At 37.8% G+C, this 26,789-nt stretch overlaps 1 protein-coding gene across 6 annotated transcripts in view; it reads left to right on the top strand.

Annotated features, from left to right (window-relative positions):
• Positions 1-26,789, top strand: part of Cntn4 (contactin 4) — a 661,264-nt gene that overhangs the window by 527,413 nt on the left and 107,062 nt on the right. The window lies entirely within an intron of this gene.

Below are 26,789 nucleotides of genomic sequence, written 5' to 3'. Positions count from 1 at the left end.
CAAAGAGTAAGATGCAACATTTTAAGAATTCACTTAAGAATTAAGAATTTTAAGAATTTTTGCCTTATTTAATCATATGCTGATATTATAGTTAGCTCAGTGGGCATAGACTCGGAAATACTGGCTTAATGTTGTTTCCTCATTGTCAGACAGTGAGCTCTATTTCCTCCATTTTTCTGATAAAGAAAAACTAAGTGAATGAGTGAACCAAAAAATTACAGATGAGGTTTATGGGTGAAAATTTTTAGATCCATATTTTATGAACCTAGATCAAGACAAAGGATACTTAGTCTGGGTAGAGTACAGTAATAGTTTCTAATGTACTACTTTTTTATTTTTTATTTTTAAAATTTATTTTAAAAATGAAAGAAGGAAAATATCTTAACAAATAGACATCCATTTACAAAATAGCATAAGAACAATACAAGCAATCCTGAATTACAGACAAAGTGGTAGGAAATTAACAATGGTTATCATATTACATATTGATATCTTCAAAGTGGTTTCTCAGGAAAACAAATAGAGACATGCAAGATTGATCAAATAATTAATCATTAACTGATCCTTTCGGTAAAGCGATAGAAGTCAGTAATACAACTAAACATGTTATTTGAAAATCTATTTATATGTTCTTGTTTTGGCTTTCTATTTGTATAAAAATTTAATATACATTCATACTGCCTTATCTATGTTAGGCCAAGCATCTACATGGAGGATGAAAAATTCAAACAAGTTTTGTAGCTTTGTTATTGGGTAGGCAGCATATCAATATATGGTTTTTGTTTTTTTTTTCCCGGCGGTACCGGGGATCAAACTCGGAACTTGCGCGTGCCAGGCAGACACTTATGCCACTGAGCTATATCCCCCGCCACAGCATATCGATATAAATACATCCTTTCCTGTCTTCTTGTACTTTTGAGTAGCAGTCAGAACATAAGCAGACATTTCCAACAGAGAAGGCCTGTCACAAAGTCCAAGTATTTTTGTCCTCCGGAGAGATCTCTAGTCACCATTAAAGTTCAGATTATTGGGATGAATTAAGCAATTAAGCCTACTAACTGAATAAAGGTGATTATTTTGTTTACTTTTATTTTATGGACAGAAAGCCTTTGAGGCAAGTAATACTGTTATTAGGCTACAACAAAAATACCAAAATGTAGAAAGAGTGGAATCATTATTATAAACCTAGAATCCTAGAATTATAAGGAGAAATGTAACCACTGTATCAGCCAGGATGAACTATTTGGGTTGCAAGTGGGGAAAAACTCAACTCAAAACTGGCTTTACTGTGAAAGGAAAGTAATTGGATCACTTATTTTGGAAAGCCAGGGATGGATTGCAACTGTAGGTATCTCGGGGTTCAGGTGCTTTCACAGTGCCATCAGAACTAGGGCTCACTTTCATGGGTCTCCCTAGTCCGTTCAGCTACACTGGCTCCACTATCAACAGGCCCTCTTCTCCTAGTAGTGGGAGGGCTATTGACAGCCCCATACTTGCCTTCATTCTAAGAGATCATAACAGTTGCTCAATAGATTGTCATGGGATCAAGTGAACCTACCTTGGTCATTGTTCTTCTACGGTTCACTCATATCCAAGGAGTACTTTATCACCTAATATACTCACTAGGCAGATGTGGGTTCTGTGCTTGTTCTCAAAAGCATGCAGGGAAGCCCATCCTCAAACTACGTCGCCTAAAAATGTAACAGAGTTTTCCCAAAAGAAATCAAGCTGTCATTACCAGGGGAAGAGAGAATAGACACTGGCTGGGCACTGATGCTAAATTCCCACTCTACAGTAATTCGCAGACATCTCAACTTACTCCAGGACACAGATCCACAGTGGCTGAAACTTCATCCTTCCTCAGTTACTTCTAATGAGGAGATGTAATTAGCTGTTAGAAAATCACACTCCTTGGAACTTCCGCTCACTTTTGACTTTGCTTTCTGGAGTGGAATTGACAAATGTAATTCCTTTCGACCACTACCCCTTCCCTTTATATATGGGCAATATACTCTTATGTCCCCTTTTAATTCTTTCACAATCCTGAATGTCTCAGTTGTTTCTGATGTTTTTCGTATGACATGGACATCAGCTTTCCTGGTCATTTTCTTCAGTGCCTTTCTGAAACCCTGTCACCCAGAATTAAAAGCAGCATAAATTAGGGAATAAATACCTTTATTCATCTCCATGAGAAGGTCGATAATTATTGTCATATGATATCTCTAAGGGAGAAAAATTACCCTCAGTGAGCTTAGATTAATAAAGCAAGCGGTGTATAACACATCATAGAAAAACTGCCACCCACCAGTGTTCTTTTTTAATTAACCAGTGCTTAAAGCGGTAAGTTTAGTTGTCTAGAAAATTCACTTAGAAGAAATACTTTACTTCCCACTGACTTAAGAGAAATAAGTGAGATGTTAACTCTAGTTAACTTTGTGTACAAAGCTTCTTATTCTTACTCAGGCTTGAGAATTTCTATCCTCCCTTTTAGAAATTAAGTTAATGCATTATGTCAAGCTAATGGGTAATAAGTACGTATACAAATGCACTGAATGTTTCAGAAAAGAATCTCAAACCTACTCCTTGCGTGTTATAGGCATCGTTTCAGAACAGCAGCGTGCATATTTGAGCAAGCCAACTCTACTTTCATTCAGAAAACAAAGCATTGCTTGGTGCTTGCCTCATGCAAGGCCCTCTGCTCGGTGCCAAGGACAGAAAGAATAAGGAGATATAGACCCAGCCCTTAAGATGCTGGCAGGCTACTGCCAGGACCCAAGTGCAAAATAACAACATAAAATTTTCAATAACCCTAAAGGTTTTGTGATAAAGGTGATATATTGAGAAGGCACACAAACGTAGGGCAGCGATAGATCGTGGAAGCCTTGTATTTTGTCTGTAGAGTTTAGTTTTGAACCAGAAGACCCAGACAGAATTGAACTATTTTGTGTAAGGAAGTGCACAGTCGTGCATGTGCCATGGAGAGAGTGTTTTATGTGCGACCTGGAGCAAGAATCAGAGTGGAGCGCGATTAGGGACACAGAGGCCCGTTGCTGGCAGCAGCCTAGGACAGCAGCCGGGAGGAGTGGAGTGATGTCAGTGCCTGAGAGGGAAGTGGGAAGATTTAAATATATACGCTCTTCAAGAGTAGAATTTCAAACACTTAATGATATTTTAAGTAGATGGATTAAAAAAGAGGAAAAGCAGAAAGTGATTCCAATTTAAACAGTTGATGGATGGCAGTGTCATTTGCCACAAAAAAATAAAGAGATTAACATGAACGGGTTGCGTGTGAGGTGCCTGTAAATGGCAGTGTCACACTAATGCAGGTCTCCTTTCCAGAGTCACCTTCCCAGTGAAGGCTTTTTCCTCTAACCCATTTAAAGTGGTAAAACTCCACAAACTTTGTACCTGTTTTATCTTGTGATAGTACATCCCCCCAGCATACTACATATTCACTTTAAAGATTTAATTTTATTCCCCCTCGCTATCCAATGAGGCTGTAAATTTCAAGAGATCATAAATTGTGCATGTACACACACATGTGTATTATGTGGGAGTGAGTGAACGTTCATTTGGCTTAAACAATACCAACTTAGTACCTTACTATTCGAGATGGCAGAACTCTTACACATGTCTCCTTCAGCTAAAATCAAGGTCAGCAAACTTGTATCCCTTCTGGAGACCCTATGGAAGAGTCCATATCCAATGTCTATAGGTCCCCTCTGTTCTGTAGCTTACTGTCCCCTTCCTCTGTCTTCCAAGTTTGCAAAGGCAAGCTTTCCTCCCCTGGTATGAGCCTGACCTCCTCTGCTTTCCAATTCCATTGTGAACGACTTGTCACTCATTGGGCCTTTTGTGTGGACTTGTTCTTTCTGTAACACTTTGATCTAGAACACTGGTGGTATAGAGTAAGTGCTCGATGAACTTGTATCTAGTAGAAAACTGGAAATGCTGGTCTGAGTTGGGGGTGGAGACACAGAGCTAGACCTCAGCAGTAAGAATCTATGGAGTGGGTAAGATCATCCAGACAGTCTTAAGGAATGAGAATATCTATGGCTCAAAGGCAGGAACCTTGAGGGACTGTCACACTGAATGGGTGGAAACATGGAACCTGCTGAGAGGACTGAAGAAAGAGGCTTTAAAAATGAGGTAACAACCAGGAGAATGAAACTCAGAAGCCAAGGGAGTAGAAAAGTGCAAGAAGCAAGTGCCTGGCGCTTCTAACCAAATATTACTCACAGGTGACTCCTGATGCAAGACCCTTAACATTATCTTGGGCAGAGCACTTTTAGGCCACTGTAGACCTGTTTTGAAGACACAGTAAAACTGTGTAAGCTTTCATGGTCTTAGCCGTATATTCCCAGACTGAAACGTATTTAGGTTTGCCTGGCCCCCACAGTATAATTAGATCAAGTCTAGCATTCTGTAAAAATATTCAACCCAAATAGGAATAAAACTCGTGTTCATGTGTCTTGTCTAGAGACATTGACAACTGCCTCCAAGGCAAAATTAGACCATGGTCCTAATTTGCCTTCTTCCCAAAGGCCTTTAAAAGAGTTGAAATTCTTGTAAGACACGGGAGGAAATCCCAGCACAGGGCTATAAAACTCCATGTTGTATAAAGGTGTGAAGCCCAGGTCTGAAGATGCTGGCAGGCTGGGAGGCAGAGCAAATGTGATGGCAGGTATTTGCCCAGAAGGCTGATCGAATCCTAGTGTGGGAAGGCAAGTTTATTACTTCAGGCATTTTGTTTCTCTTCTGGAGGCAGAATGTCTATATGTGTGCTCTTAATGAGAAACCTGCCCTCCAGATATCTGGTACAGTTGCTGCAGAGCTATATAGCTGTTATTAGGAATTCTGCCCTGGGGAACAATTATGTTATTGCAATAATTAGAGGCAGTTCATCTCCATAATAATGGAAATCCTGCCTAGGAGGCAAAACAACATCAAAGCATTGTGAGCATCATTGCTCTAGTTAGAATCTGTTGCCCTGCTTATTGGTAGTACTATTTCACTATAATTTTGCATGCGCAGTTATAAAAATAGAGAGAGCTTATCCTGCTCTTCAAATCCAGACCTAGAACTTTCTCCCATTACCTCAGCTTGTGCCTCCTGCAGCTGTGAACCAAATAGTTACGGCTTTAAGCTCCCCTGAAGTGCAGTCACAAACAAGCCGAGGGAGATTTGTTTTAAAATGTCTGTCATGATACACTTGTTTATGACACAGTCTAGTGGAAGATTCCATGAACGTACCCTCAGCCACAGGCTTTTCTATCTCAGTGTTGTTCTTTATGTTATGCTATGGTCGGGGGTTAAGATGATGACCACAGTCAGGCAGCAACTACCTGAGACTAGCCAGACTCCTTGTTCTACTCTAGTGATATTATTGGCTGTTCCCCAGGACATATATATGGAATTCTTATATGAAACTATGTAAAATTAGTTTGCCAACTGAAAGGTAACACTTCATTTTTTTAAAATCCTTTGGAGTGTCTCTTATATAAATGTTCTCTTTGCTAGGCGTTCATCTGCCCTCTCCTAGTTTTCAATTCTTACTGTCTTATGTGAACTTTTTTTTTTCTTTTTGAGACAGGGTCTCACTATGCAGTTCAGGCTGACCTTGAGATCACTTTGTAACTCAGGCTGGTCTCAAACTCACAACAATCCTCCTGCCTCAATCTCCCAGATGCTGGGATTACAGGTGTGCGCCACCATATCCAGTTTATAGGAACTTCTTACCTGATTTTGGAACCAACCTATACCCAAACACTCTACCAGATAAAACTTCCCACATCACACCTGTGATGAATGCAGTTGAATAATTATCTGTCAAATACCTTCTTTATTAAAGATATGCTGGACACTAGGCATAGCCTAATTTAAATCACAGTTCTATAGGTCAAGTAAAAGACAAAGCAATTTCTACTGTAATTTAAAAGACAGAGAATTTTCATCAAGTTACAGTTACAAATTTTTTGTTTACAAGTGTGATTCAGTGTTCAGTACCCCTAATACGCTGAAAGGATGGTGGGTAAAGATGCCATTTGTATCTGAGCGCATAAGTACTCCAGCTCCTTGTACTGTACCTAGAATGGAGCAGACACTCAGCAGTTTTGCATGAAATGAATGAACTGCCAACAAAATCATCTGATTCTTGGAAGGGATTGGCAGAGAAAGCAGTAATGATGTATTTCACCATAAAGAGCAGTACGAAAGAAACCTATTTGAATGAAAAATAAAGTGTTTGAAAAGGAAGTAAGGCTGGAAATTTTCTTAGAATCAGGTTGAGAAAAGTCCTTGGAAAAGACTTTTCCCAAGGGAAAGCTGGAAAGCTTGCATTTCACTGAGTACTAGACAGAGTTAGGGAATGATTTGGGCATGGTCTCCACACTTCCTTTGTCTTTGGTCCTTAGTCAGTTGAAGTTAGCATTTGTATGCAATTAGCATACGCTATGACTTACTGAGCACCCAGATGGAAAATCTCTTGACTTTCCTGGGGCAGAATTTCTCTATCTCTAAACCAATGACTCAATGGCTCCCAAATGTAGGTCTGTGGACCAATGCCAGACAGACCACAGTAGAACCAATGGAGGTACATAGTCCCACTCTCCAAGCCCAAAGGTGCCTTCTAGAAATTCTGAGGCAGCATGAATCAGGACATTTATTACATTTTCCAGATAGTTCCAGTGCATGGCCAAGTGTGACAACATACTAGTGGTTTCCTGTTGCGCTCAGGCTCAATACTGTCACATGACCTATGAGACTGCACACCTGCTCTCTCACTGCAGTCACTGTCATCCTCAGTTCTTGAGCCATTTGGACCTTCTTTCAGTTCTTCCAGTGGCCTTGTTCCCTCTACCACAAAGCCTTTGAACATGCTGTACTCTCTGCCTGAAATGCTCTTTTCCATGACTTGACCTACAACTACAGCCCATAAGGCAAATCTAACCCTCAACCTGTGTTTGTGCAATATGCAAGCTGAGAATGCTTTTACGTTTTTAAAGATACAAAAATCACTCAAAAGATAAACAGCATTTTGTGACATGAAAAGTATGTGAATGTTGAATTTCAGTGCCTTCAAATAAAGTTTTATTGATCATAGCCACACTCATTCATTGACAAATCATGCAAAGCTGCTTGCTTACTACAAGAGCAGGTTTGACTAGTTGCCATAGAGCATACCCAGCTCTCAAAGGCTAAAATATTTGCTCTCTGGTCCTTTCAGAAAATCTTTGCCACCCCTGCAAGCATATTTCAAGATATGTAGAAAATTTGAACATGTTCTGGGTAACATGCCCTTCATTCTGACTGGGTCTCTCTTGTTTTATTTTAATTTCCTTCATCTCTTTTTTGTCCTTTGTGACTTACACTTTTGATTAAGTAGTCACTTTGACTGGGCCTGTCTAATGCAAAGTGAAGTGAAAATAAATTTGGTTGGACACCTGAATTAGTTCCCTTCACACTCTAGAGCAAAAGCTCCTGAAGAGCTTGTTTTCCTGTCCCCAAAGCCTGGACTCCCTGGAGAAATCAGAGATGGGGGAGCTTCAAGTGTCAAGATGTGAACAGTGAGGGATGGTGAGGGTAGAGGGCAAGTAGAAGTAACCATCTTACCCACATTTCTCAACAAGCAGTAAAGTAAGGAAATCATCCCTGGCTGGGGATCCATACTTTATGCAGACTGTCTCACATAGCGACTTTCTTTTAACTTCATGATTATGAAAATTATAAAAGGTCTAGCTCAGTTGAAGGAAAGACAGAAATCATAAGACTGTTTCCAGTGGTTTTATAAAATACAGTTACAGTGACAATATATATATATATATATATATATATACATACAAACCTAGAAATTTCCAGTGAAGCATAAATTAACATAGTAGAGTCCAAATAGAAGCCATAGCAGTGCTTCAGTAATGCACAGGGAGGAGACTCTCAGAGTCACACAGGACTGCCAGAATTGGCTTCCAACAGGAATTAAGTATAAGCTGCTGTCAAAGAAAGTGATGGAGCAGTGTGTGTGTGTGTATGTGTGTGTGTGTGTATGTGTGTGTATGTGAGAGAGAGAGAGAGGTGGAAAGGGAGAACTCATACTGGCACTCATATACAGACAGTAGTAAGGGACAGATATGAGCAAGTCACATACAGAAAACAAGAATAGGAAGGAATCTATACAGGCAGAAGAGTTGGTATCAGTAAGGTTTAGATGGAAGAAATAGAAGAATAATCATCAGTAGGAAGATTCTATAGGTTCTGTAAGAGATTATTAACATTATAAAAAATGTGGATGGATATAAAACAACAGTGACAGAAAGATTATGAGTCAGCTTGGCTCTAAGAATCTTTGGAAATTCTAGCCATTAAAATGAAAGGAGACTTTGATATCCATTTCTCACAAGTTCATTCATGAAAAATAAATCTCAATCACTGAGATACTTAGGGATTCTGGTAACTTCCCATTTTTGTCCTTGTTGTATGTTTTTGGTTGTCTTGTGACTATCATTTGTATCTCTAAAAATGACCAGTGTCAACCCTCATTCATTAATCATAATACCTAGGCTTTTTATGCTTTTTACTACACTCTGTGTTTTCTTTTAGTCTTCACAAAAGTGTTGTAAGATCTATCCTCTTATTAACTTCATCTTTAGACAAGGAAACCAGAGTTTAAATAGGGTATTTACCCTACCCAAGGATCCAAAATGTGATAGAGTTGGATCTGAGATTAAAATCCAGACTTCATTTACTCCAGAGCCCATGCCTTCACTAGTTTTGCTTGAAAACAGAATTCTCTCTATTATGGAGAATCTATAGTCTGGTCAAAATGGACAAAGTTCTTAGTAAAAATAAAATACATCTTTTATTACTTCCCTTTTAAAACAATGGAATGTTGCCAGTACTTTTAGTATCAAAAGAATCACCTGTCAGAGCACTTTTATTCATTTCATATTAGTAACAAATTGGGAACTTTCAGATTCATAGTTCTGCAGTTTCTGGGATGGAAGGTGAGGCGTGGGTGATAGTCTGATTTCAGGGTTGGGTTAGAAGCATTTAGGCCCCTTAGAGAAGAGGTAAATGAAGTCCTTGAATTACCTCAGCAGTGCCTTTGTTCAGAGGAAATAGCTCTGTATCATCAAATGAATGTAAGTGATCATGAAAATATTTGAACTAAAGTGGCATGTAATTAAGAGCAATTAGAACTGCAGTGATGTGACTGGATATTAAAACCAGACAAGCAGTGCTTTGTGTCTTCTCAATAGAAACAGGCACATAATTTGGGTTCCTCCTAACTTTGTCATCTGTAGAAATGGAATCCGCTAGCTAGTTTATGTTATTGAGGCCATTGAGGGTCTGGGATCGTATACTGTGCTTGACCCCACTATTTCTGTTGAATAGTTTTGTTCTCATATTTCAGTCATAAATATGCCAGAGTTAATTAGATCCATACTAGTAAATATCCATCATGGTGTTTCTAAATCCCTTTTTCCAAATGATCTAATTAGAGCAACACTTGGCTCACTGTATAATTACAACATATGGCACCTAGAGGGTACATATAGTAGAATTATAGGTTGCCTGATGAAAAATCCAGGTGGTGGGTAAAAGACTCTTTTAAACAGAGTTATAAAATGTGTATATATGTGTGTGTGTTTTAATATACACAGATCCTCCTGCTACTTTCCCCAGAATAAGAAATATTTTATAATCCAACTGTCCTCACTTGAAACACCATAATTATGTCATATAGCAAGAGTTTTAAAAATTTATAGAAAACAAATAATAGATAATATTAGCACAAATTATTTAACCTTCTATGCCTCTGAAACTTGCTACATGTAGAAATCCAGAAAGACTGAAAGCAGCTCTGTATAAGATAAATTATTTGATAGGATGTATTCTTCCCTTTAAGCAAGATCTCTTACCCAAGCTGGACAACTATATGGGACTGAATGCTTCAAGCAAAAAGAAAGAAGCGTTTCTTAAAGTCTGTTAATAATCTCTGGAAAAACAGAAAAGACTAACCAATTTGGATAGGTGATGAGTTTGTTTTCATGTGTTAAGTTTTAAGGCTTATTATTCATTGGTATGTTGGTACACGTTTGCATGGGCTCTAAAGGGTTAATATATCTTCTCGGCTTTATGTCCAATGCTATCCCACTGGTGACTGGAAATTAGCCACAGTGTGATTATTTACACCATGGGAATTGGCATAATTCAAAGACATTTTATTCCTCAGAACCAATGTGTTAAAATTTACCAGCACACCACTGTTTGGGGAGCAAATGCAGATCAGAGTTAACAGTTTCATTGTGCAGTTCATGGGAGAGAGGAGGTTGAGAAATGTGGCTTTCCAAGTCATCTTCTTTGAAGTGACGAGAGTTAATGAAGGTCACTGAATGAAAATGGAAAAACAAATCAGTTCTTGACATAGCCTTCTGAATTATGTGAACTTCAGAAGAGAGAAATTTTTAAAAACATTGCCAGAAATCTAAGAGGAGAACCAGAAAATTGTGATCCTGTGAAATTCTAGGTAAGAACGTATCATGAAAAGATATTGGTCAACAATGCCAGTTATACCATGAAGTCATAAAGAATAAGGACTACAAAATGTATACGTATGGTGATAACAAAATCCAAAGTAACCCTGAAATTCTTTCCATAGGTGTAATAGCTGTGTTGAATGCATGTTGAATAACTGGGTATAGTGGATATTTTTTGCTGATGTGATAAAAATAGGAAGATGAGTTATACTGGAGAGGAGTACTAACATATTTACAACAAGGATTTTATTAGAATGGAGGAGCCCGAGGAATATATATAGCCTGAAGTACATCATATCATGTCAGTGAAAGAGTTAAAGATATAAGGAAAGAGAAATGATTCACAAGAAGACAGGAGAAGAATGGACCTGAAAATCAATTACTGTAAGGAAAGAGAAATGATTCACAAGAAGACAGGAGAGGAATGGACCTGAAAATCAATTACTGTAGGAAATGAGAAAGGTCCTATTGTCTCTGAAGGTGGGTAGGCACAGAGGATGGGCGTGAGCCCAGAAAAGGTATGTTGTTCAACTTTCTGTTGCTGTAAAAATACATACGATAATTAGTTTATAATGAAAGAAGGTCTATTTTGGCTCACAGTTGTGGAGGTTTCAGTCCATGGTAGGGTGGCTCCACTGTTTGGGGGCCTGTGGCAAAGTAGCACATCATGCTGGAGAGGGTGTGACAGTGGAAAATCTTGCCTTGTGATGATCAGGATGAAAAAGGGGGAAGATAAGAGGCCTGGAATCCAAATATCCGTTGCAGGGTCATGGCCCCCAGGAAGTTAACTTTCTCTCACAAGGTTCACCTCTTAAATATTCTGCTACCTTGCAGTGGTGTGAGGCTGGTGACCACCTTTACTACCTGAGCCTTTGGGGAACATTCCAGATCTGAACTATTGTGCAAGTTAAGTGTAAAAGAGGGAGTGGAAGAATTCCATGTGACCTTAATCTCAAATAAAGGTTAGTCAGGGTCATTTTGTGAAAATATAAACATATGAATGATTATGTGCTTGAAAGAAAGGAAAGTCCACACTATTTTCTATGGCCAATGTGATAGAAATAAGATTGGGGATAGAGCTTTTTAGATTTTCAGTTGCTTTCACATATATCGACTTTACCATATATTGATTTAGAGTAGTATTCCAAAAGAAGTGGTTTGTTTCAAAGGATGTATAAAGTTGTTACAGGGAAAAAAATGATCCTAACTTCTAATACCAAGAAAAATGTTTTTCAGGTGAATGTAATGTGTTCTGACTCAGAAAAAAAAAAAAGCACTTTGAAATTACTGTTACCCTTTCTCAATTTCTCAAGGGCTTTCATTCTTTCAACTTTGAATGCTCATTCCTACTTCATCAAACTCACTCACTCTCTTTCACTTTCTACTGGCTCATTCCCTCCATGCATCCCTGTATCTTCCTAATCTACTTTGCCTCCTTTGATTTTTCCACCTCTGCTGTCTGGATGATCTCATCTCCTCCTATGGCTGTTAACACCATGTTTATGTTGACAACTATCAGCTCTGTGTCATCAGTTCATACTGATGCATAATTCATACTCCAAACAGAGCTCATTCCTGCCATCAGCCTCCACTCTAAATCTAATCTCTTTGAGCCAAGTATGGTGGCACATGCCTGTACTCCAGCACTCAGGAGGCTAAAGCAGATTTTAAGGCCAGCATGGGCTATAGTGAGTTCAAAACCAGCCTGAACCACATAGCAAGACCCTGTGTCAAACAAAACAAAGCCCTGGTCTTCCCCCAGGCATACAACATGACTTTCTGATGGCTCAGCCAGAAACTGAGAAATCTTAAGTGGTTTCTCTGTTTCACCATCCTCATATCCAGTGCATGAGTAAATTTTGTAAATCTACTTCCAAGGAATATAATCGGTCTTTCTACATTGGTAGTGCCCTGGCCCAGCCGCCATCATTTCTGGCTGTGCTGTTTGTTATGGTTTGTGTCTGGGTGTCCCCCCAAAGCCTCATGTGGCCATGGGGCAGGCTTTTAGAGTTTGATTGATTATGGGTGTGAGAGCTACACCCACCCTGGGGTGGATAGTTTGCATAGGTAAGGGAGAGGAAGAGCTGCTTGCCACCATTCCTCCCTTTTGTGCTTGTTGTTTTTGCTGTGTTCTGCCGCCATGAGCTGTAGCCCTCTTCCATGTGCCACTCTGCCTTGTAACCTGCCAAGTATGGACTGAGAGCTCCACAAACTGTAAGAGAAATAAACCTTTCCTTCCTTAATTTTGGGAGTCAGGTATTTTGTCCCAGCAACAGAGGAAAATAACCAAGACACTGTTGCAGGAGCCGAAGGGATTGACCTGTTCCTCCACTGACTCCTCCCAATCTGTCTCACACCGTTTTAAAAAGCAATAGAAAACAATGAAAGTAAATAATACCTGGAGTTGGAATACTGGGAAATTATCAGTAAGAACATAAAAATGTCAGAAGTGAAATTAGTACACAGAAGTATATTTAGTATAATTCAAGGGTTAATACCTATTTTACTACCTAAGCAAAGAAAGAAACACAAATAGTTAAAGCTATAGTGTTTACCAGATTAAAAACAAATGGCTTGTTCTGCTATCAAAATATTAACAAAATCTCCTTCATGAGACACAATTACTACAGTCAATATAAAACTTCATAGATGTTCCTTATAATTTTCATGCATTTGACAAAGTATATAGTGACAAAGGGCAAGTTAGTAAGTTCAGTTCCATGAATAGAGAAACTGGGTTCAAGCATAAAGTTTTGAATATTTATAACAATATTTTCCGATATTAGTTCTTTGTATGGGCTGGGAGTTTACACATATTATGTAAAGTAGTTCTCGGAATAAATAAGACATGGAATTTAAGCATTCTATGTTGCAGATCTTCTCAGACCCTTGAAAACCCTAATTGCCTTGAGAATCTCCCAGAGTCATCCTTCCCAAATTTATGTGGAAATAAACTTTATTTCACAGAATACCTCATGATATTATGGTTTCAGAGGGAAAATATTTCTAAAATTTAAATCTAAATGATGTATAGATCTGTTTACTTTGGAAATTTTGTTATTGTTTTTCAAAACCAGGACTGTAATAAGGACTGATTAGAAGAAATGTCAAGATTGTAATTGTTGGGAAGAATTTGAGATGCAACTGTTTTATGCTATAAATCTAAATCAGTCATCTACTATTAAATAGATCAAAGAGAACCTTGAGAAGAAACACCAGAATATTAAATTTAGGGTGGTGCAATGATGCATCTGGGCAGAATCAGTGAAAAGGATCCCAGTTTTTAGTCAATAATGGATTTCTATGCACAAAGTCAAAGATAAGGACAGCTTGGTACAATCTATAGATGGTCTCAAATTTTGTCTGGTATATTTTTCTGTAAGATTTTTGGACACTGTAACTAAATAGCTGAATGGAAAACAAGCCAGTTATTCCTTCATGAAATAATAGGATGAACAACTCAAATCTACAGTTAACTAAGGAATAACAGGGCTTTACTCCTTATTAACTCAGGTGGGGAGAAACAGGAAGTTCAAGCGCAACCAAGTAAGAGGTATATTCTTAGCATTTTCTTGTGCCTTATTGATGTGGCATCCACCATTTCATGTGGATTAGTAAATATGGATGGCCTCCAATCTGTGTTGATTTGAGTTTACCATAGTGCTAAAATGATATGTGTTCAGTACCTAGAAGCTGCCCTTTGAATTTTGATCTTTTTCAGAGATGGCTAATTACCATGCATTCCTCTGTGGTCATGATGGGCAATGACAGTCAGCTGCAGCTACCGGTCAGCCACAGGATCACGAGGGAAATGACTGACCCTGTACACTGGGTTGTGTTACCAGACTATAATGTCCAGTAGATTAGGTACAGTCAGTGAACTTTTGACTGAAGATATTTGTGATGAGTTTATTACAATATAATTTGTTGTAAGTCAAAGAGCATTTTTACTTAAAGATTTAGATGTTATTTACATTATTGCTTTATATATTATTTCTCTCACAGATGGTATTTATGGCTATATCCAAGTCCCTGACAATTGGCTTGGAAGTATTTGCAGTGCAAGGAGGAAATATCCATATTATACAGTTAACCTAGGCATGTGTACATTCGTATGTGTGATTATGTAGTAAGGAAGGTTATCGGTCCATCGCAAAAAGAAAAATCCATTGTTGAGGTACTCCTCAGGAGTTCTTAATGTACCATTTCTAATAACTTATACCTCTATCATTCAAGCAAGCAGAATGACAAGGCAAAAACATGGCCCAGGAAAGGATGCATTTTAGTTTATTTTGCATTGCTTTGGTTTTGTTCTGCTCTACATTCTCACACATCAACAGAAACATAGCACTTGTTTTATTAACGTTAAGTAGCAGCAACATTTTAAGGAGCTGAAGTATAAATTTTACTTTTCTACTTTATTATTGGGAGGACAAAATCAGAAGTTTTTAAAAATGTAAGGAAAAAAAATTTGTATATTAAAAGCAGTATTGTGTCTAGAACTCTAAAACGAGCTCCCTCACTGGGAGACTGCATTTATTTGCTTTCTAATAATCATGCAATGCCAAACTTGTGTGTAAGTGATGGAACTTTTATAATTTCTGTTTCTCCTTAGAACCATTTAGCATTTGGTCTTCAGTTCTGCAATGCATTTTACTGTCCTTCAATAGGAGACTATATTAAACACATACCAAAAATAAAAGCAAAGCCAAATGTAACAATCCCATGTACGACAGCAAAACTTTTGAACTGCAAACAATGATTTTAATCTTTCTGTAACAAATATCTGAGGCTTCTAAATTGAATTGAAAATAATATGATCATTCCCTTGAAGTTTGTTGGAAGCTGTATAAGACAACTTTTTCAGACTAGGTTTCATGAAATAGACACTAAGATGAAAAGTTGCGTATTTTGGGTTTACTCAACTGGGATGAGGGAAAGGAGAAAAGGAAAGAAAAAAGGAAGGGATATATATATGGACAGCTGGGATGACTGTACTGGTGATGTCTGGTGATTTGTTGAAAGGAAAAGTTAATGATTTATTTATTTTTTGACCAATTTTGCATGCTTATGTCTGGTGATCTGAATGACTAATTTGAAGACAACAATATGCAACAGAACAACCATTGTTGAATTCCTATCATCTTGTTTGGTGAAACTCTGTATCGTTTATAATTTTTTTATTTTTTATTCTCTTTCATGGTTGCAGTAATCTTACATTCTTACGTCTGGTAATCTGACCAACTTCGATGAAAATAAAAATGTGTAATATAACAACCACTGTTAATCCCTATCATTTTGTTCTGAAACCCTGTATCATTCTTATTGTTTTTGCTTTGTTTTGTTTTTGTCTATGTAGGCATTTTGGTATTGTTCTTTTTTTTTTAAATTCTCTTTAAAATTTTTTTTTAAAGTTGCATTAAAAATGGAATGGAGAGTCCTCTCTGGGAGCAAAAGTAAGGAAGGCAGTATTGCACTGAGAGAGATACTGCCTTACTAGTTGTTTCGTGGTTGGGCTTTAGCCAATCCCATGGGGCACTCTGGAGCTGAAATTGCTCTTCAGGATTGTCCCATCTTGAGGCAGCAAGAGGGCCTGATCTCTAAATCCATGGATTAGGCAGTCATTGGCATCACACTTTAGTGGAGGCAGTTTGTGGTGCGCAGGGCAGTTCAGTGAGATATATGGCTATGAGTTATCAACAAGCAGTGTCTTTGAACAGTTTCAGAGGGAGAATGCATTGGCCTTGGGATAAGGATCTGGGAAGAGCACTCCTTTATTGAATTAAAAGCAATGACTACATGGCACACATATCATGAGAGGAAACATTTGGAACTATTCATCATCTAAAAATGTATTGCATTGGCCTGTTAGTCCTGCATGGAATGGCTCAGAGGAATCCGCTCAAATTTCACATCATACTCAAAGCATTACTTGTAATTCATAGAGACGTTTTCATGACAGGGGATCAAAGTGTGAATCTTTTGCCTAATTTCATTTTTCAAACCCCATCCACAGAACGTAGACTCAAGGAGTTGCCTACAGATTATCTGCATTTGAAGACCTTTGTGGATGCCCTGTCCTGTGAATTCCCTCTTGCTTTCCCGCAGACCTCTGATCTCATCAAGCTGTCTGTGCACTTTAGCCTCACACCTCTGCACTCTGTTCTTTAACTATTATCCAAGATAGTCACTCTTTTCATTCCACTTTTTCCTCCTAGAAGAAGTTTGAGAGGATCTCTGATCCATATAGAAATAAAAGGAGGGACAGATGGAGAGAGGAAGAAAGGGAGCAAATCGTAAAAAATCAAAGTTTTATACCAGGTGAATACAACTACCTCTTAGGTTAGTTCCTATGCTTTTTGATGCAAAAGAACCAATGTATTTTCTCTGTCTTAAACTATGTGAAAAAGAAAGGACAATTAATTAATATACATTGGTGTATAGTAACTGCCCAGAGGGTAGATTTATGTCAAATCCCCAAAAAAGATTAGGGAAAAAAACCATTACGTGTACATTACTATATGTAGTTATTGATCAGATTCATTTGGATGTTTTCCCCATAACAGGGACCTGCCTATGTGCTTAAGAGAATAATAATTAACTAGTGCTGTAACTTAAACAGCACCATTCAAGGACTTGCCAAAATAATACTTAACAAAATTGGGTTAGAAAATCCAAACAGTACTAACTGAAAATATATTAAAAAGTTCTGAAAATCTCTGAGCCTCCCTCAAACTGTGTACCTCCTCCCACCGAAGGAAAGACCAAAACCCGTGCAATTAGAAATGAAAAAGGCAAAATCACAACAGACATCACTAAATCCAGATGATCATTACTTAATTCTCTGAAAAATTACTTTCCAACAAATTAGATAAACTTGAAGAATTGTACAGATTTCTAGACACAGATTATTTACCAAACTGAACTAAAAAAAAGATAAAACTCTTAACATGCCAAGAGCAGACAATAAAACTGAGTAGTAATAAAAATCTACCAAGTAAGCAAAGTCCAGGTTCTGATGGGTTCACCACTGAATTAGATAAAGCTGTCAAGGAGAATATAGCCCCAGCACTCCACCAAGTCTAATGAACTCAGGGGAATGAGTACTTCCAAACTCATTCTTGGAACCTAGCATTACTCTGATTGCAAATCCAGAAAGTGATCCAGCTAAAAATGAAATCTAGAGGCCAGTCTCTCTAATGAATTGATACACAAAATTTTCAACAAGGTACTGGGAAGTAGTACAGCAAAATATCAAAAAGATTATACATCATGCCCAAGTAGGCTTCATCCCAGGGATGCAAGGATTTACAATATATGCAAATCAATAAATATAGTACACCACATAAACAGAAGCAAAGACAAAACTCACCTGCTCATCTCAATAGATACAGAAAAAGCTTTTGATAAATCCATTATCCATTTATGATAAAAAAAATCCTAAAGAAAATAGATATCAAAGCACCTTATCTCAATCTGATAAAGTCATTTGTAACAAGATAGCTACCAACATCATATTTAATGGAGAAAAACTGACAGCTTTCCCTCCAAAATCAGGAACAAGATAAGAATGTCCACTGTCATCACTCCTGTTCAGAGTTGAAGCATTAGTCAGAACAATTAGGCTCTGACAAATAAGAGGAATATGTGCAAGAAAGAAAGAAGTTACATTATCATTATTTGCAGATGTCATTGCCAGGATACAAAATCAACAGCATTCCTGTACACCAATAATGAACCCACCTACAAAGAAATTAGAAAAATAATTACATTCACAACAGCCTTAAGAAAATTTAAATACTTGGGGATTAACCTAACCAAGGAAGTGAAAGATCTTTGTAGTGAATACTACAGTATTCTGAAAAAGGAAATTAAAGAGGACATCAGAAAATGTTAAGATATTCCCTATTCCTGAATAGACAGAACCAATATTGTCAAAATGATCATACTTGCAAAACTGATATATAGATTTAATATAATCCCAATCTGTTATGGCTTCTATCTAGATGTCCTCAAAGCCTCATGCACTCATAAGCAGGACTGCTAAATTTAGGGTGTTGATGAATTAGGGGTGTGGTACTAAATTAGTTCACTGATTGGAATTAGCACAGTTCTATAAGTGGTTGAATGGATTTACTGAAGGCAGAAACCCCACCCTTGGTGTGGGTAGCACCACCCAAAAGGTTGGTAGCCTGTTTGGGAAAAAAGACAAGTCAAGCTTGCTGCTGTCGCCTTCCTGCCTGCCATGCCACGGACTGTTTCTCTTCTGCCATGTCCTCCTGCCTTGGAGCCAGCTAACTATGGACTGAAACCTCTAAGAACTGTGAGCTGAAATAAATGTTTCCTCCTTTAGCTGATTATCAGGTATTTTGTTCCAGCAATGAGAGAAGTAACTAAGGCACAATCAAAATACCAACAGCATTCCTCACAGAATTAGAGAAAACAATCCTAAAATGCATATGAACCAGTAGAGACCCATAATAGCAAAAGCAATCTTGGCCACACAAGACCAAAGCAGGAGGCATTGCAGTCTGAATTTGAAGTTATATTACAAAGTTATATTACAGTGATAAAAACAGCATGGCACTGGCACACAAAAGGACTTGTAGATGGATGAAACAGGCTACAGGAAGCAAAAATAACCACAAGCACATTCAACTATCTGACCTTTACACATGGGCCAAAAACATGCTGGAGGATAAAATAGCTCCTTTAATAAAGAGTGCTGGGAAAACTGGCTATCTGTATTCAGAAAATTAAAGCTACACCCTTACCTCTCACTATGTACTAAAAAAATAAAAACGGATCAAAGATCTAAATATTAAAACAAATATCTAACCTGCTGGAAGATAAAATAGTTAAAAGTCTTGAAGTTATAAGCATAAGCAAGGGCTTTCTGAAGAGGACCCCATTTGTACTAGAATTAACATCAAAAATCAACAAACAGGATTACATCAAATTAAAAGTCTTCTACACAGTAAAAAGAACAATCAAGAGAGTGAATGGACAGTTTACAGAATAAGGGGAAAATTTTGCTAGTTGTTCCACAGATTGCTCACTAACATCTAGAATATATAAAGAACTCAAAAAATTAGATTTCCCAAAATGAGTGACCCAATCCGAACAATGGGCAACTGAAATGAATAGACCCTTCTCAGAAGTACCAATGGCCAATAGATACATGAAAAATCTTGAACATTTCTGACCATTAAAGAACCGCAAATTTAGACACCAGTGAGATTATTCCATCTTACGCCAGAAAAAGTGGTGATCATAAAGACATCAAATAGTAACAAATACAGATATGAAGTTTCCAGGAGAAGCAAACTCTTCTGCTTTGTTGGTGGGAATATAATCTGTATAAATACAATGGACATCAGTATGGAGTTTCCTCAAGAAACTAAAAATAGAAATTCCATTGGATCCAACTTCTCCCTTCCTTGGTATCTCCCAACAATAGTTAGGCATCCTACTACATGCACACTCATTAACACAGTTCGTAATAGCTAAATCTTGGAAGTGACCTACATGTCAATCAACAGAGGAATGGATAAGGAAAATGTAATGTTTATATCCAGTGAAGTATTACTCTGCTCTAAAGGATAAATTTAAGTTATTTGTGGGAAAACTGATGCAATTTAAGACCATAATGTTAAGTGAAATAAATCAGACCCACAAGCTTAAATATTGCATGATTTCTTATGTGAAAAACAAAAAGTATAAATACACTAAATAACAATTAGGAGATAGATAATGGCAAATAGGGAGATATATCATTTGCAAAGAGGTGGAGGCAGGTGGGCATGAAGGGAGCAGAAGGGGACAAAAAGAATTATGAAGTGTTACGTACATTTACCAATTATAATTTAAAAAATCCCTCCCTGTCATACTTGGCTTTCCAACCGACGTGAATCATTGGTTCCTCTGGCACTTTTCTTTTACATTTATGGGGAAATTGAGCTCACTTATCTGACTCCTAACAGGCACTGATATAAACATGTTCTTGCAACAGTATGTCCCAACGAAGAAAATTTCCTGTTATAAAGTAGTAAAACTTCCTAGAAAAAGCAGTGTTTAGAATCTTAGAGAAAGGTCATGAGAGGGTCGCACAAGTCATTTAGCCAAGAGTTCACTGAATCTGACTTTCTTTGGCATGTGTAGCTTTTTCACCAGCACCATATTTAATATTTCTAAATTAAATCCCAACAAGCTAGGACTATGTCATATATCCAAACTTCTACTTTGTATTTAAAAGAACTGAGTGATCACCTGTAGTATCCTGACATTTCTATATGACAGTAATTGCCAAGAGCTGAGGGAGACTTACCGTTTTAGGCAAGGACTGAAACGTCCATTTAGTTATAAGTCCTTATCCTCCACGTTGAAGTCAGTCACATTTGTCATCACTCTTACATGGATATTTTTTCTTCCTGTTAATATAAAAAATATTTCTGTCATCTCCCTATTTAAAAGGAAAGTAAGAAAGCTTGGGCAAAAGGCACCATGTTTCAAGGAAATATATAGGAAAGACTGGGGCCAGGGATATAGCCCAGCAGCACAAGCGCCTGCCTGGCAAGTGCGAGGTCCTGAGTTTGATTCTCAGTGAAAAAAAAAAAAAAAAAAAAGGGAAGACTGTTTCCATATGCATATAATGAATTTTCCTGCATTCTAAAATACAAAAAAGATGTGTCATAAAAACCGTCACACAATCGCTTCTTTCACTGGAAATTGTTCTAACCCACCTTACTATTTTCCTTGGTGGGGTTGTTTTGCCTTATCATCTCTGTTTGCTCTAGCATACTGACACGAATGACAGATTGTCAGTTTTCCCTCTTCCCAGATTGTATTAAAATCTGAATATAAAACTTCAGCCGGGTCCCTCCCTCTTCCATTATAAATGCCAGACATAGAACAACACTCAAGTGAAGACTTTCTTTGCCATTTTTCCTGAGCAGCTGATTGTCAGCCTAACTTAGTGCCTATAGATAAAAGAGAGAATTAAACTTGCCTTTTAAACTAGGAAATTATTCTGTTCTAACATTATTGCTCATATTAAACTCCTGTACCATTAAAGCCATCTCTCTTAAATGAATGGGCACTGGGTGCATTGTTTATTCAATTTAATTGTAGGGAAAAAATTCATATGAGGGAAATGGTTGTTTGAACTAGTTTTTTCCACTCACAAGCAATGTGAATGAGTGTCCAATTAAAGAGTGGCTCACTAGGACTTGTATAATAGTAACATCTGTTATCTTAATTAAACAAGTTACTATATAAAGGAGCTTTCATAGCTCACTTTGTTAGAGTAGGTTCTGACCTAGAAACTCTGGGAAGCTTTGTTCTCTTTGTGGGATTTTGCTGCCGGTGGTGTTCCCACTTGGTCCCATTATACCGTAGACCTGTCAAGCTCTGTGATCTACACACCTATGCATATGTTCATACCCACAGAGCCTGGAGAGAGGACAGAACTGAAATTCAGGATGCAAAGTAGAGCAAATAAAACAGGAAAACCCCTGGGCAGAAGTGTTTCATCTTTACTCTGGTGTCCTTGGGTATCCTGATTTAAACAGAAGAGGTGGTGAAGGGGAAGTAAAGCAAACAAATATTTATTGACTTTGAACATGCCAGGCACCCAGGAAACTTATATATAGCCATAGACCCAGAGATTTTAAATCTGTTTGTGAAATCCAAAAAGCTCTGGAAACAAAAGGTTTTCTCCTTCTTCTTCTCCTTCTCCTTTTTCTTCTTCTCTGTCTCCTTCTAATTACTAATTTCTTTGTTTATTTTGGGCTTACTCGTAGGTAACTCATTTAGCAGCAAAACCAAACTGAGGCTCTTGATACACTTTGTCTTTTTCCCAAGTTCAATTACAGAAAAAAAAAAAAAAATATATATATATATATATATGGTTGTGGATACATTAGACTTTTTTGACATGTTATATAAAATAAACATATGTTCTATAGTGTACTTCTTAATATTAGAGATTCTCAATTCCACGACACAACTTTCCCTACAGGTCTTTGATAAGGGAAGGTGTATCAGACCATGTTAAAGAAGGTAAAATAAACTGAGGACCAGTGGTATTGAGAATGTTGCCTAGACGTAGCTGCTACTAAGCCCCACTTACTTTCTATTTTCTTCAAATAGTCCTCTTGCCATGTTCATGGTATTCTGCATGGACGGGCCCCTTTTCTCTCTGACCATATCTGTTCCTTCCCATTTCTTTACTTAGCTGCAATCACACTGGCTTTCCAGCTCCTTGGAGACGTCAAGCTCTTTCTTTGCCTCAGAGCCTTTGCACTTACTTTTCCCTTTGACTAAAACTTTCTCCTCCCTGACATTCGGAGGTTGACGCCTTCTTGTTCTACAGCTCACCTGAACTGGTAGCTTTGTAGAGACCTTGAGCACAATTAAAAGGACCTTGCTTCTTTCATGGGAATTGAAAATACTGTACTGAGGAATTAGGCAAATTAAACTGGGTTCATAGATGAAATATCAGGCAAAATTGTATGTGAGGAAGTTTGTTTGTATTTACCTGCTCAGTATGTAGGTCTTCTTTCTCTGATAAAGGCAGTGCCCTCCATTTCCTTTTCAGGAATTTCCTTTATGCTAACCAGACTCTATCTGTTCCAGCAATCAGAATTTTCCTACAGGCAGAACACAGTTAGAGCACAACTATTGATGTGCTCAGGAATGATAGGTCCCTGTGGATACTGGCCCTCAAATTCTATTCTCTAAATCCCCAAAGCCACTCACAGGGTGTTGTCCTTTCCATGCACTACTTGGTAAATCCTTCCAGTTAGTGTGCTGCCTCATATTCCTGCAGTAAATCCCTCTTTTTGCATAAGTTAACCAAAGTCTTTTTCAGTTATTTACAATCTCTAAACTCGGAGTGGCAAACAAAAGGATCACCTTTGACAAGATGATTCTTTCTGTAAACATGCCACAGAAAAATAAAAACCCATTCATGCATTTGTATATTTATCTTAGGTCTTAAAAATGATTACATCTTATCTCATTTGAACAAGATAACTTACTAACTGGAATATCTGAAACCTTTAGGGGGATAGTTTGACATGTTTTGCTTCACAATTTAATTTACATAGTACCTGGTTAAGTACCTCATGCAGAAATAATGGACTTGTTCGGCATGTGGAATTATAGGGATCCCTGAAATTAAAACGAACGTGTCCTCTCCAGAGTGTCTCTCCAGAGAGTTCTTTTCCCTAGAAGCGCAAGCACTGGAGTGTGATGTGCCCACGTCCACAGGCATGTGCTCAGCATTCTGCTTCTGCTGAGGAATTGATGAAGCTTGGATGATAAAGCCTTTTGGCTGTCTTTGTGTGGACTCAGGTGATCTGGCATCTGTATCCTTCCAGAATGAGCTGTTGTGTTTCTGTGCTTCATTGATTCTTGCTGAAGGAGATTTGGACAATGAGGTTGAACATGCCAAATGAGTTTAGGAAGCCTCTAACACATCAGTAGCTTGTTATATAAACATCTTGTGCTCAGCAGTCAGATCTGCCACTATTCGTGATGAGTAGCAGGTTCCTCCGTTAGTCACATCTATATAAGGCCCTTTGCCTGCCTCTCTGTATGACATTTGAGCCCAGAGGTGCTAGATTAGGCTTTCTTTTAGCAAAATAAAGAGTCACACTCTTTTATTCACCGAGGCTGTCCCTTGAACTCCTCGGTCAGTGCCCTGTGGATGAGAAGGAAAAGATGTACCAGACTCTGTCATGAGTTGGTTTCAACTCTGCATGGAGGTCTTTCTGAATCCCAGGGCAATCTACTCTTTATTCTTATAGCTCAAGAACTTTTCCCTCAAAACATTTGAAACGCAAGTTATTTCTTCTCATTCACTAGACTATAAACTCTCTAAAAACAGAGGCTTGATTTGTCATGGGCTGTCGTATCTTAAAAACTTAGCATAGTATTTGGCACGTAATTTACATAAATAAATATATGAAAAATGAACTCAGTAGGTATATAACCGTGAGAAAGTTACTTGCTCTCTAAACCTCATTTTCCTATCTATACAATGTCAATTATAATAGTAACTACCATTTAAAAATAAATACACATATAAAAGCTTAGAATCATGTTAGCTGTGATTATAACTGATAATAAAAAATGAAAAATGAATCTGCCCTTTACTTGGAAAAAGGGAAGACATCTGGGCTGCTGTGTAAATTTTGTTCACATACACTTGGCTAAATAATTGGTGCTTTTAAAAAGACCTTTTAAAACTGTTTTCTAAGTCACCTTGTATTTGCTGAGACACACTACCCTACACCTGCAACTTGAAGGAGGAGAGGTTTCTTCTGCTTCACAGTTTCAGAAGTTTCAGTCCATGGTTGGCAGCTGACACGGAAGTGGCATGGTAGAAGGGCCTGCCACAGAGGAAAGTTGCTCAAGTCGTCACAGCTGGAAACAGAGAAAGAAAGGCAGAGCCAGGAAAGGAGATAAACACCCTTCCAGGTCATGCAGTGACCCACTTCTTCCAACCAGACCCCAATTCCTAGCATCGCATTCAGCTGTAGTGCCAACATGATCCAACCAGCTTCCAAAAGCCCTGCCTCTGAGCTCATGAGAGTTTTGAGATCATCCCTGATCCACACCACAACTGTCTAACTAAATGCCAAAAAGCTTCTCAATTTTCTAGATCAGAAAGTCTCACAAGGCAAGTTGTATTCATTCATATGACTCTATCAAAGCACTAATGTGTCTCATCCCTCCATGACTATTCCATTGGTTTACTTTAATTGCAAAAATACTTTTTTGCAAGTGTCAAAAAGGAGTATGTGTGAATATCTGCCTGTAGTGACTTGACCTTCAATGCACTATTTAAAAGGGAATTTTGTTTTTAGATGACAATTTTAATCCCCAAACTAGCCATTCTTGTCATAGACCCCCCTACATTGGAGGCTTTAAATATATGAATTTAAAGAAACTTTGTAGACATCCTAGATACCCAACCATGTGGCTAGCTAGCCTGGGCCACAGAGAGTGAAGAGAAAGTATCTTGCATTGCATATAAAGTAAAAGACATACTATACTCCCTTTATTTTTAATATTTTATTGTAATGCTTTTTTTAAAAAAAGTCAAGCAACCCATGGGCCACAGGTTGGTCCTGCCTACCCAGCTGTCAGGGAAGTTCTGAAAGTCAGTCAATGAAGAGGCCCTATTTCAACCTCTTCACTGTGAGAGAGGAATCCTACTGTCCTTGCATCATGGAGTTTCTTAAAACACAAACAGAGGTGCTCACAGACAGAGGAAGAAAGATGATGGGTGTGGGAACTACCCTTCCCCAGAGGATCATTCTCAAAAGCCTTAGGCACGTGGTCCCTGAGGTAAACATGGAACCTGTGTAGACTCACAGTTTCACATGCATTTTGAACTCTCAGTTCAGGACTCTTGGAATTTGAGACAAAGGCTGTACCATAAAAAGGACCAGATTTAAGCAATGAAATCAGGGGTTGACTTTAACATCTATGTGACCTTGAGCAAATTACCTAATTTCTAACTTCTTATTTATAAAGTAGACTAAATAATAAATACCTGTGACGTTCTAGTGAGGTTTCATCAGAAGAGAAAGTTTTTATGAACAGACCATCTGAAAGGTTTTATTTTATGTACTTTTTAGATATATATACATTTTTACAAAGATAGAATTATAAGTTTTATAAAGACTTTTTTGATGTATAGCATATCATAGATCTATTCTGTACTGAAGGATATAATATTTACAATTCATAGTATCATATTTGGTGACTCAGCCTTAGTCCGTTTTGTTATGTTGTCAACTCACTGCAGGTATGTATTAGTTAATCTTAAATAATTTGTGGTCTTTAAAAAGCTATTTAATGAAATACACATTTACGTCAAATCTCTGGTATTTTAATGGGAATTGTGATTCAGGTCGAATATCCCTCCTCAAATCTTGGGAACAGAAGTGTTTCAAATTTTCTTACTTATTCAAATTTTTATATACATGACGAACTATGCACATGGTCCTGAATTCTAACATGGAATTCATTTCTCTTCTATATGTACCTTATGCTGGTGATAGTGAACCTTCTAGAGCTTTCAACAGTACAAATAGCCGACTGTAGCACATGTACCATCAGTTGAGTATACTGTCTTATACTCAAAATAAAGGCAATTTTATATAATATTTTTAATAATTCCTTACAAAAGGCCCAAAATTTTGTGGTATGGAACTTTACAATTGTTGTACCAGATTTGCT

The sequence above is a fragment of the Chinchilla lanigera genome, unplaced genomic scaffold (assembly GCF_000276665.1).
Source record: "Chinchilla lanigera isolate Chin_1 unplaced genomic scaffold, ChiLan1.0 scaffold00020, whole genome shotgun sequence".
In the NCBI taxonomy this organism is placed as follows: Eukaryota; Metazoa; Chordata; class Mammalia; order Rodentia; family Chinchillidae; genus Chinchilla; species Chinchilla lanigera.
Note: the sequence above shows the minus strand (reverse complement) of the source record. Positions and strands in the feature narration are given on the sequence as shown.